Genomic DNA, 17,359 nt, shown 5'->3' with positions numbered 1-17,359 from the left:
CAGCGCCAGCCCTGCTAATGACCTCTAGTGACCTCACAGCTGTATGCATGTCTGTGTGTGTGTGTGCTTTCAAGAGTGTGTGCAAGTGTGTGTTTTGACCAGTGAAGCTGGCTGGACTGTTTAGGGGTATCATTCACTGGCTTTTTAGCTAGCTACCGACCATGTTAGTCTATCAGAGATAGTCTACAAGGGGTCTGAGTTGCTGACTGTGTTTCAGAGCAACAGCAATTGCTCAACATGTCCTAACCCTGAGGTTAACATTAGCTAGCATGCTGCCATTGACAGCAAACTAACAGGTAACATCTCACCTCCAGTTATTTCTGAGGAATAAATAACACGTGATGACTGCATCTCTGACTTTTCCTCTTTCAGACTCGGTCAGTCATCTGCTTCAGTTTCATCTCCCTGTATCATAACTAAAGTATCTGTGTCTTAACATCTGCTTCCTCTGGAGATCAGGTGAGATCAATTTAAATCCACAAATTAAATATAAATCATATAGAAAATACTGAGTTCACTCAAGAAATGTGGGAAGTAAAGAGTGGGGGTGACACGGAGCAAAGGGTCAAGGAACCTGCTGTGACAAGGACTGCACTCCACACATGTGACGTGTGCTTTAACCACAAGGCCAAACTAGCCCCCACACAAGATCACAGTTTACCAAGCTACACCATGGTCAATACCCAATGTGTTGATCTGCCATATGACCATTGACAAATGAATTGAATTGCATTGATTTTCTTTTTACGGTAACACCTGTCAGTAGGTTGGAAATAGTAGGTAGCGGGTGAACATTTTGTCTTAAAGTTGAAAACGGACGAATGTAAGGATGTGAGTGACTTTGACAAGGACCAAACTGTGAGAGGTAGGTGACTGGGTCAGAGCATCTCCAAAACTGCAGCTTTTGTGGGGTTTTCCTGGTCTGAAGTCGACAGTACCTACCGAGAGGCCTTGGGAATGGAGAACTGGTGACAGGGTCATGGGGGACCAAGGCTAATTGAAGTGTGTGGGTCTGTGTGGTCTGATCCCACAGAAGAGCTACTGGAGCTCAAACTTCTGAAAAAGTTAACACTGGTTCTGAGAGAAAAGTGTGAGAACATACAGTGCATCACAATGTGTTGTTTGGGGCTGTGTAGCTGCAGACCACTCAGGGTGGGGCTCTAAGAAACAAACTATATGTTCTCTGACCTCCACTTCATTCACGAGGACCACAATTTTGTTATTGTCGGATTCATCGTGAGAACCTTTAATCATTTGTATGCATTTTCATTCATAAGGTGCTTTGCATTAACCAACTACAGGTGAATGTGGGCATGTGGAAGGCGAAATGCAAGGCTTTGTAACTCATGTGTTACATGTGTTTGTACGTGTGTACAGCTTCCCAAAAGTTAGACCAGATCTCCTGACTGACAACAGCATAGGTCTAAAAGGCTGCCTCCTCCATGTTAACAAATTGGACATGGGTCAAACTATAAAATCTGTCAGTTTGTTCCTATCGTGCTTATTTTTGTTACGTTTTATTTGACATTAAAAAGAGGGCCTGTGATGTCATGATTGACAGCTCTGTTGACAAATAAGTCGTGTAGTTATAACATAAATTCCTATTGTTATACGCCGCTACTTTCTCATCTTAACAAGCTTGTCCAATCTAAGCATTTAGTGCCACTGAAGTCCTGGTGCACTTCAGTTGTCATGCTTTGCAGCATTTTCCTTTTGCATGTGTTTTCTGTTTGAGTGTATTTTGAGTTATGTTGCAGCATACATGCAATTAATGCAGTTGCTTTGTCTTTCGATATCCCAGCTTTTCATTTGCAGCACATTTCTGCTGTTGTAATTCCATTGGACTTTTGCACGTGTTTTAAAGTTGTTTCTGAACTTTTAGCACATTCCCCAAATGAAGATCATTGCAGATCGGCTAGCCTTGTTGGCCACCATATCTAACTGCCATAAAGCAAAGGATGGTGACACAAAGTTGTTCAAGAGTAAATAAGAAGCTGATAACCAGCTCCCCCCGCCCATCTCCTCAGTGAGGTTAACTCTGCATGACCCGATGATTCACTCCACTGAAGATTGACAACTCAAATAGCATCTATGTTTAGAGTCTGAGACTGTGTGTGTCCTGTCTCCAGCATGGCCTCAGGCATGTTGTTGCTTACCTCATTAAACCATGAAAGGACCAGCAGACCACCATCACACACACACAGATACAAACACACACACACACACACACTGCAGCCTATTGTGCTGTGTGGCAGCAGAACTGCAGTGATTAGTGTCCGAGTTTCACATGTCAGAAAGGGATCGAGAACGTTACTGAGGGGCCATTCACACACTGAAGAGCTGCATGTCCTCTCTCTCTCTCTCTCTCTCTCCTCTCTCTCTCTCTCTCTCTCTCTCTCTCTCTCTGTGTGTGGGTATGTGTCTGTGTGTGTGTGTGTGTGTGTATGTGTGTGTGTGTGTGGTGTGTGTGTGTGTGTGGGTGTGTTGTGTGGTGTGTGTGTGTGTGTGTGTGTTTGCAGCCCACACAGACCACTTCAGGCTCAAAGAATCATTTCTCTTCGTTAGTGTTCGTTATTAACTTTTAGCCTGCAGACACAAAAAGACACAGACAAGTGCTCGCTGTACATGTTCATGCCCCCCCCGACAAGATCTGTGTGTTATAGTGAATTAGCCAGTGGACACACACACAACCCCCCACACACAAATCTGAGATACAAAATCTGCAAATTAAACCAGTCCAGCCTCTGCCAGAGTCATTTTATTATTCTGTCCAGACATTCATGTGCCCATTTTATCTCTGCATACATCCCCAAATCTGCAATTATGACAGCTTGATCAGAGTCCCCGACCTTCAAAATATGAAGATCTGATCTTAACCCTGCGTGTGGGATCTGCTCAGTAAGATGTAGACACACTCGTTGCTCAGTCTTAACCGTTTGACACTTTGGCAAGAGTGGAAATATTACAGACTCAAGCAAACTGTGTGGATTTGAAAAACCTTTTTAATTTTTTTTTCACAAACCATTATCCTACCCCCAAACAAAATGTGATTTGGTTACAGGGCATTAGGTCTTAGCAGCGCTTCAAGGCCTATTCAAAGCTGGAACTCTTAACGTAACCTGGTTAGCTTTGATAATGGAGTTAGCATGGCGAAGAGAGATGGTTTTGAGAAACTGACTTTAACATCTTACCAAACAATAATCCATAGAGTTATAGTCTAACAAGTTTGGTCACAGACTGTGGTTAAAGATTTGGGAGTTTGAATGTGATGGATTATGGCTATAGAAATGTTGCTTTATTTTGATAACTTTCCTTAAATAGGTCTCCCAATCATGTAGATCCATTCCGTCTAATATCCTCAAGATATTAAATACAGATCTCCTCTGTTCAGTTCAGGATCCAGGTGGTGCAGACATCAGTGATCTCAGCTTGTACAGCCGACTCCCACAGGGTGCAGACGGTCTTTTGTTCTGTGCTGTCCCTCCTTCCATGAAGCCATCTTCTCCAAACAACAGCATGGCACCTCACTGTTATCAGACTGGAGACTGTCCAGCAGCCCTGATATCACAGCATGAGAGTCACAAACAGGAAAGAGGTGACAAAGGCCGTTCTCCTCACCGCCAGTGACCATGTAGCCTACACATTTACTCAGCTCTGTTTCCATCTCTGACTTCATGACTGTTGTTTCAGCATGTATGACAAGACCTGTTGCAGTTTACAACGTGTCGAACTGTGGACCATTTTCTAGACCTGATTCAGACTGAGTGACAGTCTGTGACAAAAGGTGACATATTGTTTACTGTGCACAAATTGCAAATTACATTTATTTTAATTCTAGTAAAATGTTCAAAAAGACATTGCTAACATGATGAAATACCATGAAATTGACAAAAAAATACTGACAGTTGTTTAACAGTGTCACATGGGTTGATCCCAAGAAGCAACCTCAGCAGCCCTTGGTCCCAGAAACTTCAGTTCCTGGAATGTTAAGTAGAGGCTTGTTCCCAAAGTGAGCCAATCCCCATAGAGCCCCATGTTAAAATGTCACACTTGTACATCAGAAATAAACATGTTTACAACCTGGTACAAAACCCATTTTTTTGTTCTAAACCCTCATTCTTCTCCAACTTCACCCTCTCATCCAAATATGGTCATTTCTGGCTCCAAAAAATTAACATGGCATGAGTCTAAATACTGAATTCAAAGATTCAAATTAACAGTCGACAAATCTATTAGTATGTCTGTATATTCAGTTTATCTGATTCGCCCCACTTCTAGTCACCATATTAAACACCAGACATTTTCTTAAGGATATTTTTGAGCTATAGGGAGAGTGAGGGGATTACATATACCCTATAATTCCACAACCTGGAAACTACAAGGATTACAGCCTCTGTACATTAATGGGGCGCCTGTTCTACTAACTGAGCTAAACTGACACCCAGACCTTTAGGTTTTTTTTTTGTAGGAATAGATTTAATGTCAAAATATCTTTGGAACATTATGACTACAAGATGGTGTTTATTAAGGTGCAATATCAGGTGAAAACTTGGAGGCCAGTCTTCTTTTGCAACAGTAAATACAAATAAATCAGCATCATCCAGTTAGTTTTTCTAAAAAAGGATTGGCAAAAACATTTTGCTAGTTTCAAAGTTTTGAACGTGCAAGAAGCACTGATAGGATTTTCCCCTTTTATTAATTTATCACAATCATTTTAAAGTTTTAATGACACATTTCTTAACTTAAGTGTTGATGGTTGTATTTCCAAATCTTTATTTGACAGCTGTGGGAAGATTTTTTCTTTGAAGTTGTCACTGATTGCATTATCAAGTGAGCCACGGGACATTTTTTCCTATGTTTCTTGCATGAGGTGTACTTCTTGAATTATATTTATTGAATCACTGTGGTGGTCTGGGTTTTAGGAGCAGGAATGTTGGTACAGAAGCAAATGTCTATGTCCCACCACATCTTCTTTTATGCACTAAATTACTGTCACCCAATCAACTGCTTGACCCCTAATGCCACCCTTGAGCATACTTATAAGAATATCAAAATGGAGCTTAAACTTGTGTATTCTATGTACAATCAAAAGAAGGCAAAAGGTGCAGAAAGTCACAACAGAACAAAAAAAAAACTTCCACTGTGTTTTGATCATCCTTAGGTGCTTGCAGAAACACAGAATCCGTGTGTATATGTGGCGTGTGTGTCTGAGTGTGTGTGGCTGGGTGTGTGTGTCTAAGTCTGGGAGACACCACTCAGGTCAGGGTCTTAAAGAGAGAGAAATAGATCCCCCAAAGCCTGGTAATAGCTTAAAGCTGCGCTCACACCACCACACCAGACACCCATAAACACACAATAAATGGAACACACACACCAATACACACACATACACACACACACACACACACACACCACACACACACACACACACACACACACACACACACACACACACACACTACACACACACACACACATAAGAGCGGTAGTAGGTGTGTTATTATTGTATTGTGCTGCCAGTTTGTCTGTGTGTCACCTTCATCCTGCTTCTAAATCTGACTGGACAACAAAGTGTTATAGCGGCCAATCAGGAAGCAGACACAGTGTGTTAGTGACAGCTGGTAATAGTCCGGGTTTGGATTGGACAGGTGAGGTAGAGGTCACCTGAGAGGATGTGTGGCCTAAAGCAAATTGTTGCGATACATGTGTCCTTCAACATTTAAGCACCTTTGGAATCAGCTTTTTTTTTAGATTACATTGGAAAAGTTGGTCAATCCTTAGACGAGGAGCCAGTGTTCAGTTTCCTTCTCTTCCTTTTCTGCATTCTGGAAATAAAGACATCATGGAAATCATACTAAAGCTATGAAACTCATAAAACACAGTCTTCTTCCTCTTCTGCACGTATTCATAAGAAATGGATGCACTTTACATAAGATTAGGAAGAGGGATCTTAATGACATTGATACCATGATCAAGCCTCCTTCTCGATCTGAGTCGTTATCGATTTCAATTCAATGATGCGACTCCACAGTCGCATTGATAAACTCAGGTAATATAGATTTTCAGGTTTTAAAATTTGGGAACCAGGTTCCTGTTACAACAGGATTGTGTTTACCATGCCTATATAATACATTTACTCATGGTATAGAAAGCTGAGGCCATTCCCAAAATGGAAACTTAACAGAGTTATTGTCTTTTTAGTTTTGCTTATTTATTGATTCCAACATTTTTTTAAGATTGCTTTTGTGTCTTTATCATGCCCTCCAACCCAACAGGTCAAATAGAGGAAGACTTAATGCACTGAAATAATAGCACTTCTATAGAGAAACATTTATTATGAAAAAATGATTTTCAGAATAAGTTTATTTATGCAAATCCAACCTTTTTATTCCAATGTGAAAGATGTATTGAATATATACTAAAACATTTAATTTTGAACTTATACATGTAGACATGGATGTGAACCTGTCATTCAGAGTGAGACTGGCCAATAGAGAGCTGTCTTGCATACTTTCAGCATTGGTCTTGCCCAAAAAATTCAGCTCAACAACAAACAAAATTTTCAATCAAACACAATTTTCAGTTTAAAAAAAGAGAAAAAATCTTATTTTCATTAACTCAGATTAAATTTGAAATCTATTTTGCTTGTGTTCGCACTTTTGATTTTAGTGTCAGTAGTTTTTCTCTTAAATCAATTTTCCTTAGCGCCATGATAAGTTTTCCTTTCAAACATTTGATTGCATAATAAAGACTAAAATAACCTCATATTTCCTGAAAACGTCTCACCTCTGTCCTCTATTAGCTGAAATGTTTTCCAGCTGTGAGCAACTCCTCCACTCACACTTTGCACTGCAGGACTATTTTATCTGTCAGCACCCTACTGAAAAAAGAGCAAATTTAGTATAGTGTTTTGTACTTACATGAGTCCTGGTTTATATATATATACATATATAAATATTGCATTTTTCCATTCGAGTCCTGCTTAACAAAGCACACTTCAGGAAACTTCACACACTTTTAAGTTTCACTATCAATTAAACTTCAGTGAACAGAGGAGATTTGAACTCAGTATGCTAACATACAGACAATCAAAATAACTTGCATTATGATGATTTTTGCACATGGCTTGGTGTGATCACACAATCTTTATTCAGCAAACCTCAATATAATGTTTTTTTATTTTGTCTTTGGATTTGTTTGATACTTTTTTTTTTCTTTAATTGGTTACACTTTACTTAACAATATGCTACCAGTCCAGATACATCTTACTTAGCAATAAAGTCCACACTTAAGTCCCAAATACTGTAGTTCCTGGAGTGGCCACTAAGGCTCTCTCCAAAGTGAGCCAATTCCCTATAGCGCTGCATAATAAAATGTCAACTTTACAGAAATAAACATAGCTACAGCTTGGTACAAATCAGTTTTGTTCTCTCATTTCTCTCGTTTGTATACAATTCACCTGTATACATTATATTACGACTTAAAATTATAGTTAGGGGTCTGCATTTTTGAGCTTCTAGCAGCAAGAACATTGGGTTCTTTTAAATAATGTGGGTTGTGTCATTTACCTGGTACTTTGGTCAGCTACCACCAAAAATAGAGTTGTATGCTGTGGTAAAAAAAACAACAACGTTAAACTAGCTCAATAACCTGCTAGTGAGCACTTTCCAGCTCCACCCTCATGTCCAAGGAGGTCACAACATGAACTTGAACTTGGACATGACTCTATTTATAACCTGCTAACTAGCCAGAACAGTTTCACAGTGGACATGGGAAGATTAGAGTAACTTAAATAGGCTAATATCTGTATCTTAATTATTTTCTGATACCAAAACTATCAGTGCCTCAGCACATAATGCACGTAACAGTGGACCAAAGGGAAGACACTAAGCCAGACGTAGGACACAGGATATAAGCTGTAGTAAACTGAGCTTAGTTTGTGTGGAAGATCTTGACATCCATAAAACATACAATTATCTAATTCAATGACATATAAAATCAGACACAATGCACACACCAGAAATGACCAATACACTGAATGGTCGAGAAGATTAAATAACAACAGTATGATCCTTAAGAGAGCTATACAAGCATGCATACACCAACACACAGACTCACAATAACACACTAACACACCTAGTTGTGTTCGAGTAGCTAATAAAGTTGTTTTTTATGAGGATCAGGTGACTGAGTGCCCCTGATCTTGAGTGGAGGAGACACCAGGCCAATAGAGGGCCACCCAGCTTTTATGTCCTGTCTGCATAATCGGGCTAGCAGCCTGGCACAGCAAACACACACTCACACACATATGGACACACATAAGGTGAAGGCCCTGCCAAGCTTTACAGTGTAGGGACGACATACAGGAAGCAGTTCCACAGAGGATGGCTAACAGAGGGTTGGAGATAAAATCTGCAAGTCTTGTTTAAATAATAAAAAATGCACGTGTAAAGCTGATCTTTTCACCATATTCACATGGCGGCCATTTTCCTCTGTCTGCAAGCTCAAATGCTATGAAGGCTGAGTAAAGTCCCCATGTCTGATAAGATTTATTATGAGGAGGGGGCTTTTTTACTCCAAACTAGTGACTGTCTGAACCTGGACTGACTGTGTGGGACCTTGTGGATGTGTAAAAAATATTTATTCTATCAACATTAGATTCTAATGAATCCTGTTAGCATGTCTGGAGATTTCACTTATCAATGAAGTAACAGCACTATGTTTCATGCTTAAAAGCACACTGCACTTCTCTTAATAAGGAAACACACTCATCTATTCACTGCAGGTGTCAAATAAACTCAAAAAGAGCTGCAGCACATCTTCAATGAATCACAATTTTAACAATCAAACATCTTGGACTCCATCATTGAGTCATTGTAGTTGCTAACATTATTGTTATCTTGCTAACAGTACCATAATCAACTGTCCAAAGTGACTTTAGCCTCTCATACCTTCTGGAACAGGAGTCATCATTTAAAATGTAGTGCTTGTCTCTGTCTTGTCCACTATGGCTCTCCTTACATATCCAACATGTTGCATTGCTCTTGCTTGCAAATAATACAAAATCTTGAAAGCAAAATGCAAGATTTGTAGAATTTCTTTATCCTGGCAGAAACTGTAGCTGAACAAGGACACCATGTGAAAGCACATTCAGGGGTATACACAAGTGAGACCTTGCTCTAAACTGAAAGAATTATATAAAAATAATATAAAGAATCATACACATTTAAACAGTCTATATCTATATACAGTTTTGAGTCCTCTCCATCTTCCAAATCCTAATGCAGTTAATGCTCGAGTCCTAGTATAAGTCCGGACATCAGTAGTTGAGCTTAAATTGAGTCAAAGTCCTGAATCTTCAACTTGAGTGCCATGACTTTAAACTGTATAATGGACAGGGTCCAGGTCATTATTTATTGGGGACTTATCTGAGAGAGCTGATGAAAAAAAAAAATACTAATTCACTTTAGAGCCTTAATGAGAAATTGTGCCTTTTAATGCAGACCGCCCCAACATATTTTCAGCAATGCTACTTTTTTCTCTAGGCTGCATAAACATTACACAGAAGTGACAGCGTGGACAAAGGAGACAACAGACAGAGTGATGAAGCAGCAGAGGAACTTATAGCGAGTTGAAAACATGTGAATATGTTGGTACCATTTCCCTGTAATACATGCAATGTTGCCCTCATGCATACCACTTCCCCTCTTGCAACCCCCCCAATACCTTACACCACCTGAAGCAAGTCTCAGTGCATGGAAAAGCTAAGGTGACTCTGCACCACTTTTATGGCCACATTCCAGCTCATATATCTGCCACACAACTCGTCAACTTCACTGTGTGTGTGTGTGTGTGTGTGTGTGTGTGTGTGTGTGTGTGTGTGTGTGTGTGTGTGTGTGTGTGTGTGTGCGTGTGTGTGTGTGTGTGTATGTGTGTGTGTGTGTGTGTGTGTGTGTGTGTGTGTGTGTGTGTGTGAACACAAGCATGGTTAGTTCCCCTCCTACAGGGGCATAGAGATAAAAACACTGCATTACACTGCTTTCATCTAAATGTGGGTTTCTTTACAGCTTCAGTGTGTGTATGCCAGTGTATATGTGTGTGTGTTTGTGTGTGTATGTATATCATGTGTGCATAGGAATCCATGCTTATCATGATAGCATATCTTTCATTATTACACACAAATAAAATTTCTTGTTTGACTGGGTTCCACAGATGTGTGAAGACCCAGATTTTTGATTGAGAAGCTTTACAGCAAATTAATTGTGTGTGTGTGTGTGTGTGTGGTGTGTGTGTGTGTGTGTGTGTTTGTGTGTGTGTGTGTGTGTGTGTGGTTGTGTGTGTGTGTGTGTGTGCGTGTCTGTGTGTGTCTGTGTGTGTGTGTGTGTGTGGACAGATAGGGAGTGTATCTGTTGGTTTAGTAGCAGGAAGTCTGTGTCACAGGGGAGGCAGACAACTCTGGATACCGAATCCAGGTGGTGATTTATCTTTTTCACTCACACACACACACACACACACACACACACACACACACACACACACACACACCACACATGACAACACACACAAATGCACGCGTGGATGAAGTGCGAGGTGTATTTTGTAGGGAGGAAAGCACTTTTATTGGTTGCTGAAACCTTAGAAAGCCAGCTGTTTGCAAAGACAAAGTGAGGAATAAAGATGTCTGAGTGTTCTGGGTTGTTATTTCAGTTACACTCCACATTTCACTGTTTCCAGGTGAAAACCCTGTAACTCTACCTCCTGAAACTTACTCTTAAACTGAGAGCTAACATGGTGCGTTATGTACAACAGCATGTCAGGACAAAGTGGAGCAGGTAGCAGAAGAAAACATCTGCAGCACACATGATATAAGGATCTGATAAAGGTCATGATTTATCCTAGATTAACGTCACAACGGTTCAGGGGAAGAATAAAAAATATACTTACGTACACACAGAAACAACACAAACACTTCAGTGGACATAAAGGTCAGAAATGGGAAACCAGTGCAGAAATTCCTCCTGTATATGTTGGAGGAATGTAGTTAATGTCCAGCAGGGGGCATTGGATTGTATAAAAGTCTATGACAGAATGGTCCAAGATCTCAGTTGATTTATTCACTTTGTTTCTTGATGTTTCTTGAGGTTTTGGTCTCAATCTGTAGTTTCAAATTCTCTTCAATACAGTATGATGTCCATTTAGAGTCAAATAGCAGGAGGGGCTGCCTGGCTATCATGCCTGGCTATCATGCCTGGCTATCATGGCAACCAATTTGTAGTGTTGACCAATCAGGTATCAGCAGGCTTTGGTGCAAAAAAAACCCCAGTCTGTTTGGAGAGCAAAATCAGGCAGCAAATAATCCACCCTAATGACATCCCAGCTCTCATCAGCAGCAATATGACAACGATTTATTTATCTAGACAGATATTATAATACAAGAGCAGCTATCTGCTTATACAGATAAATTAATCAGCATTAGGTTTTCTCAACTTCCTTGAATGCAACAGAAATGATCGATCTGACCTCCATTGAACGAACAAACATCTTATACGTTTCTCCCCCTTAGAACAGACATGACAAAGCTTCACTTTTCACTTTCTTTTACTTTAATCTGCATAATGTTGTTATTTCTGAACATTAAGACCAGTTAATCACAAGAAAATCACTGGAAACTCAATTTATTTTTCAGGTTCATACAACAGAAGTAAGTAAGAGTGAAGCCTCTGTGTAACTTACTATTTACAGTGAAACTGAGACTCACCAGAAGCAGATGACCAGGCGCTTCTGTGGGGGAAGTAATGAATCAAGAAAAGACAGTGTTAGTTCCTCATACATCTAGAGGAGGGAATTTCTCTTGTCTTTTGATATGAAGACACAGTTACTCGTGTTTTTCTATATTTTATAGCCCCATTATGAATATAAACTTGAAACATCAAAGGCCTGTTTTCTTGTCTTATTCTCTCGTCATAACAACATTTTGTGTATTTGTCCTACACCTTATTCCACAATGAGCCAATAACACATTGGTGATAAATAATAACGAGGCTACACCTTTGTCCCTTATGTCCTCTTTATTTGTCCCTAATAATCCCACTAACATGTGAGGCAATAAATAATAATCTAACAAAGCTGTCCTAGTGGTGAAAAAAGAAAAGGTCTGTCTGGTTTGTTTCCCGATAGTCCGGAGGTTAAGTCATGTTTCGGGTTCAGGCTTGATAACCATGTTTTGATTTGTTATCAAGTGGTTACTTTAAAGTCACAGAGTTTTAAGGTTTGTCCTTTCTGGGCTGCCATTGAAACATGAAAGAAGACTACATGGTGTGTGTATGTGTGTGTGATTGTATGTGTTTTTATCACTTATCCTTGGCACCAGCCTTTTTCACTCGCTGATAACACACACACACCCACACACACACACGCACAAGTCTGGCCAGCTTTAGTGCTTCTCTTACGTGACTTAATCATTAAATGAAACATCAAGAAGTCAAAAATAGACCCTCCCTGCATGTGGTTGAGGTGTCACTCAGTGTTTCAATGTGTACACACTTAACTGTCTCCTGCATGATTGTTTTCAAAGGCCACAGCAGTTCCTTTATGCCATGGGAGAGAAATTATTTGTATTATAAACACACGTGAATGTTTTATATTGCTGGAAAAGAATAATAAAACAAAATCAAATTTACCTCAGACAATAATGTTGTTATAGGTGACGCACATAAATATCAGTTTGTCAATTAAACATCAGAAACAAGAGCGAAAAAAGGAGAGAGGAGGAAAATGTTAATCTGATGCAGACAAAGAGAGCAGCAGGAGTGAAAGTGCTTTAGCCGTCAGCTATCTGAGATATAAATCTGTGTGTGTGTGTGTGTGTGTATGTGTGTGTGTGTGTGTGTGTGTGTGTGTATCCCTTAGGCTGCAGCAGGTGATGTGTGCACTAATGAGTCCTGTGCTGATGTAATCTGTGTTTGAGCTGTCAGTTAGTTTACCGAGAGGTACATGATACGTCTAAACATCTGCTGCTTTTTTTTACCTCCATCATCCTCCTTCTCCTCTCTCTCTCTCTCTCTCTCTCTCTCTCTCTCTCTCTCTCTCTCTCTCTCTCTCTCTCTCTCTCTCTCTCTCTGTCTGTCTGTCTGTCTGTTGTCTTTTATTTGTTAAATTAGGGAGGATAAGTTATATCTGTGACCAGCAATCGTTGAGATTATAAGGGCCCCCCGAGGGCCTGCAACTGACAGGTGGGTAAATATGTTTTATTCTTTTAGACTTTATTCTTTTATTTTCTAAAAGTGTATCCCCCAGATTCTGACAGTATGAGAATAAAAAGTGCCCCACTGAAAGATGTTTCTAGCAGCTGTTATGAGGACCAGTCAGCAGGCTTTGGTGTTTGCAGGAAAAGAGTCTGCATGGAGAGCAAAAGCAAGTAGAATGCAATCCAACATGACATCCCAGTTACCATCAGTGGTAAACTGGCAACAATTTATTAATTCTATAAAGAGATATCTGCATGACAGTTCAGCTAAAAATCGGTTTTGGAGTATTTACACAGAGAATTAAAAATATATTTTGAGTAGTCCACTTTTTATTTTTTTCAGTGAGTGGGTGGGCATGGTCACAGTGGTCTTTAGTCATAATGTGAGTATAAAAGACAAAAACAGTTTGAAAACACGAGATAATTTTTAAAAAGGGTAAGCACACTCTGTGCTAATCATGCTTATGTTGTTGTGACTCTGTGTGTGTTGTAAAAATGTGTGTGTGTTTGTTTGCATGTTGTAAGAGCACCGCCTGTGATTGTCTGCGTCTTGGGTCAGAGGTGAATCTATTTATACCTGAGACACAACCCAGAAATAGATGACTAAACAGAGCCATTACCAAGGAGTGTGTGTGTGTGTGTGTGTGTGTGTGTGTGTGTGTGTGTGTGTGTGTGTGTGTGTGTGTGTGTGTGTGTGTGTGTGTGTGTGTGTGTGTGTCCAAAAGGAGCTACACTTTTTGACCCAGGCACAAGCCAGGGTCGAAGGTCACAAACTTTCAGTCTGCCTGTTTAAACACTCTAACCCCACATGACCTCTGTAACCCCCTGAACACACACACACACACACACACACACACACACACACATACACACACACACACACACACACACACACACACACACAGAGAGAGAGAGAGAACCAGAGAGACAGAGACCGGGAGAGAGAGAGAGAGAGAGAGAGAGAGAGAGAGAGCGAGAGAGAGAGAGAGAGAGAGAGAGAGAGAGAGAGAGAGAGAGATGTAAATGCATGCTTTCTATCTGTAGTTTCAAGCTGTTTCAAATAAAGTTTTGGTGCAGAATGGTCAGTGTGTTTTTAACCCTGCAGGATATTTTCCATTGATTTCTATCTTTGTATTTAAAGACATATTTTAAAAGTTTTATTTAGATTAAGTTTAGATGTTTGAACGTAGTAGAGATCAGGTGAATTTGCAACTAAAACAGTGAAATTATTAATCATTTTGGGTTCATGACTTTTCTCAGTTTTATTTTCAGACCATAATTTTTTATGCCATTGAGCTAAAATATGTTTGCAAAACTCATAGCTAAAAGATAGAACACATTTCTATCAACCTGATGACTGTTTTGGATTGGAACCACATTTTTGCATTGATAAGCAAAACTTGGGGAGTTTTAATTTGCAATAAAACTCATTATAACTTTTATTCATTGTACTTTTTATCTTAGTTGTAGTGTACAATCTTTTTCTCTTGAATATTTTTTGTTTGATGTGTAGGCTATTAAATACCCCCCCAAATTTTTTTTTATAAAATTAAGTAACAGGAGTCCCTGAAAAAAAAAATCAAAAAACTGTTCTTTTTATTGACAGATTTAAAAACAGGAAGTGCATTATTATTATCAGTGATGCAGGATTAAGGACCTGTGTCTACCTGCATCAGCACCCATGACCTCCTTATCCAAGCACATTGCTAAGTTTACAAATGTTTTTTCACAGCACTTCACTACCTATGAGACTGACCATGAATTGCTCTCTACTTATTAATAATCCAACATTCTAACTCACGACCCTCCTCGGACATCCTGATCACACATCATATCAAGCTAATCCATGGTAACCGATCTGGCACATTTCACCTCTGTCCGTGGTAAGAGTGTTAGGTATTGTTTCAGGCTGGTCTTGAATGTGGGGAAAATATGAGGCTATTATATACTGCCATTTAATACTGTTATATGTATGCCTGTTATGCCTAGTCTGCAATGTGTAACCATAGATGTATAATAAAATGGATGCCATGGGAGCGTTTTTGCTTTGAGGCCAAAAGGTTAAGAGCTCCCTCTGCTGACAAGCTGCAGTACAGGTAAACCCTGCCTCTGTCGTTTTAACAGAGGGAAAAGAGGCCAAAACATTAAAATACATGGGCAGATATGCAACCTTCAATGAAAATATTCTGTTTGATCTGAATTGGAACAAATAAGCGGGATAATGTTTGAACTTGACCCTGAACTGAAATGTTCAGTTTAATGCATTTTTGTCCCCGCTAAGAGGCTGATAAGAATCTGGTACGATGGAAATATTATCAACCATGAAATCGTTTTTGCTACATGTATACACATATCATTTTCTAAATCAATAAAATCACCCCCAATTTTTTTAAGTCAGCTTTGATTGGTATAGACGCCCAATTAAGCGGAAAATGATTTGTGAATTATGATCATTGATGATAGTAGTCCAGTTTATTAAAACTAAGTACAAAACAAATAAAGAAATGTCCCACACATGTTCAACTTTTTCTTTTTTCCAAATATTTCGGTAAACAGACAGAAAGATGGAGACAGAAGTAATTCCTGCTGTTTAACTGAAGAGGATTTAGTGGCAGACAGATTACTGCTGAGAGGAGAATTACACCTAAACACTCAGTGTGTGTGTGTGTGTGTGTGTGTGTGTGTGTGTGTGTGTGTGTGTGTGTGTGTGCATGTATGTGTGTGTGTGTGTGTGACTTTTCTAATTTGCAGTGGCTCCAGTCTGACACCTTTAAATGGTTGTCATCAGAAACCATATGTGCCCCCCTACATACTCTCTGTCTCTCCCTCCCTCCATCTCTCTCTCTCTCTCTCTCTCTCTCTCTCTCTCTCTCTCTCTCTCTCTCTCTGCAGTCTAAACAAACCTGTTATCTTGCCAGTTATTAGATAATGGATGACAACAGGTCTTAACAAGGCCTAACGAGGTTGTTGCTAAGAGATGTCATATTAGCACTAAGTACTTATAAACATTATTTTTCTACTGAACAGGTAGATATTATCTCTGTGTCTTTGTTTTTTTTATCCTCACAGGTGATTTTAGAGCTGAGTTTGACCTCTCCCTTCAACAACATTGTTGTAGATTGATTAACAAGAATAAATTGAAAATGCTGGAGGATATTTTGTGCATGGCGGTACACTTAAAATGTGAAGTTTTAAGAGTCCAATGTTTTTTCCAGGGTGTCAGAGCCTTGAAATGCCCTTGGGGAAAAAAAAACTTGGATGCTTTAGAACATCACAGAAGGATACAGTCATTTTAGTCAGAAATCTGACATATATTTATATATAGTTGTGTATTTTTATCTACCCTTACTCACATTATTTCCCTCTGCTTGGAGTCGTTGATTGTGTCATTGCCGGTGTTTGTTTGCCAATGGTGGTCCCTCTCTCTCACACCCACAGACGCTCGCCCTCGCTGCCACGTCTGGCGCCAGTGATTACGCTGTTAACCCAAATCAGCTTCCTGTGTTTGGTTTGATGGATGCCATCATCTTCATGGATCTAAAACAGGTAAGAGTGCCCCCCTCATACCACCAAGGGGGGCACATATGCACAAGCACACACACAAGCAGCTGAGGGAGTTTGGATCCCAGACACCCACAAAGAGGATATGCAGAAGTAAAAATGTTAAACATTTGAAGTGATATTTTCTGCATGGACAAAAGAGTGTAGGGATTTTTTTCATCCTGTTATGTGTTCATCACCTTGTTTAATCAACCAAAATACAATCACTTAATTCTAATTCATAAAGCACCAATTTAAAAACCCCACTCTGTTGTCTTATTTGAAAAGACACCTTTATTGCCAAGTCATCACTCATGGTGGATTAATGTTGCGCACACATGAAAGCACACTCCAGACCTCCTCTTTATGAAATGTGTCCTCAGATAACTTTGAGCTATATTAAATACAACATGGCTTATTATTTGAAGTATCTTCTAAGGCTTCAGATCTCTAGAATGTGTACAGTCAAAGCTAATAAACCACAATCTAATGGTATAATGCTTCTATTCAAGATTATTTTAAAAAGAATGATGCAAACAAAAATCTCTTGCAATGTGTTGGCAGCCCACTATA

General features: G+C 39.6%; 1 long non-coding RNA gene across 1 annotated transcript; it reads left to right on the top strand.

Annotated features, from left to right (window-relative positions):
* The first annotated feature begins 345 nt into the window (after positions 1–345).
* LOC117816410 lies at positions 346–4,083 on the top strand. The gene is made up of 4 exons (XR_004631950.1): positions 346–459; positions 3,392–3,595; positions 3,691–3,784; positions 3,906–4,083. It is a non-coding gene; the product is annotated as an uncharacterized LOC117816410 (long non-coding RNA).
* Positions 4,084–17,359: the final 13,276 nt, after the last annotated feature.

The sequence above is a fragment of the Notolabrus celidotus genome, chromosome 7, assembly GCF_009762535.1.
Source record: "Notolabrus celidotus isolate fNotCel1 chromosome 7, fNotCel1.pri, whole genome shotgun sequence".
In the NCBI taxonomy this organism is placed as follows: Eukaryota; Metazoa; Chordata; class Actinopteri; order Labriformes; family Labridae; genus Notolabrus; species Notolabrus celidotus.
The sequence above is the reverse complement of the archived record's forward strand: the minus strand, read 5'-3'. Positions and strand labels throughout refer to the sequence as shown.